At 51.0% G+C, this 1,091-nt stretch overlaps 1 non-coding gene across 1 annotated transcript; it reads left to right on the plus strand.

Moving 5' to 3' along the window:
• Positions 1 to 411: 411 nt before the first annotated feature.
• LOC117704782 (small nucleolar RNA SNORA17) lies at positions 412 to 543 on the plus strand. Its single transcript, XR_004606312.1, has one exon. It is a non-coding gene; the product is annotated as a small nucleolar RNA SNORA17 (small nucleolar RNA).
• The last annotated feature ends 548 nt before the right edge of the window (positions 544 to 1,091 follow it).

Consider the following 1,091-nt stretch of genomic DNA (forward strand, 5'->3'; position numbering starts at 1 on the left):
AAACACGGGGCGGGGGGGGGGGGGGGGGGGTGGCCGGCCAAAGCTACCATGTCAGTCTTACTTTTTCATTTAAATGTTGCTGCTGAAATGATTAAAGTCATACATAGTCCACATGGTATTTCTCTTCAGCAGTAGCAATGCCAGAAGTCTTTCTGGAACCCAGCCATGCCCAGGCTTTTGCACCTTCCCTCAGGATGCACTGAACAGATGTGACAGAGACCATCGGGCTGCAAAGCCAAAAGTGCTTACCTTCTGATGGTTTGTGAGCCATCAGAAGACGGAGTCACACAGTGTGCATGAGAGGCTGGCTATACCACTTACTATTGTAAAACTTCAGTTACCCATAATCCAGGAAACTGCAAGAAATTCACTTCTAGGGAACAGATAATACCCCATTGAAAATTAGTGTAAGGTGCCTCTAGAGGCGTTGCAGGCGTGGCTGCCGTGTCACGTGAGCATCCGTAGGCGGCAGGGAGGAGAGCGGCCATGTCTACCCTCAGTGTTCTGACCTACGAACATCTGAATCATTAGTAGCCTAGCATTCCCTTTAAAAAAAATGAGCCTGAGATGACCACCAGTCCGGCACCAGCCGAGCCCAGTTGGGCACCCAGAGAAGTAAACCAAAGACTAGAAGATCTCCACCTGGGACTACAGGCCCTGGCCAGGAGTGAGTCTGACACAGATGCCTTTTGCAAGCAGTCACTTGGGCAGGCCTGGTGAGGAGCAAGCCTGAGATGATGGAACACCAGACCTGTTGTCATGGGGACCAGATGGGGAGCAGGACTTAGATGACTACCAGTCCAGCACTGCACAGGTCTGGGGGTGTGGACCATGCTCAAGATGATCCCCCTGCCCGGTGCCCTAATGCTTGAGAAAGAAATAGCACTCCTGAGATTATTCCTAAGATGACCCCAGACATTCAGAGACTCTAGGTGTGACTAAGAGAAGCAAATAAATGGTGGAGAAATGGAAGAAAAAGAGAAGGATGTGGGCACAACAAAGCGAGGCAGAACTGGAGAGTCGAGGGTAGTGAGAAACTGCCTGTTGTGAGTAGCTGGTGATGCCACCTGAGATCATGGTTGGCTCCTGGC

This window comes from Arvicanthis niloticus, chromosome 2, assembly GCF_011762505.2.
Source record: "Arvicanthis niloticus isolate mArvNil1 chromosome 2, mArvNil1.pat.X, whole genome shotgun sequence".
In the NCBI taxonomy this organism is placed as follows: domain Eukaryota; kingdom Metazoa; phylum Chordata; class Mammalia; order Rodentia; family Muridae; genus Arvicanthis; species Arvicanthis niloticus.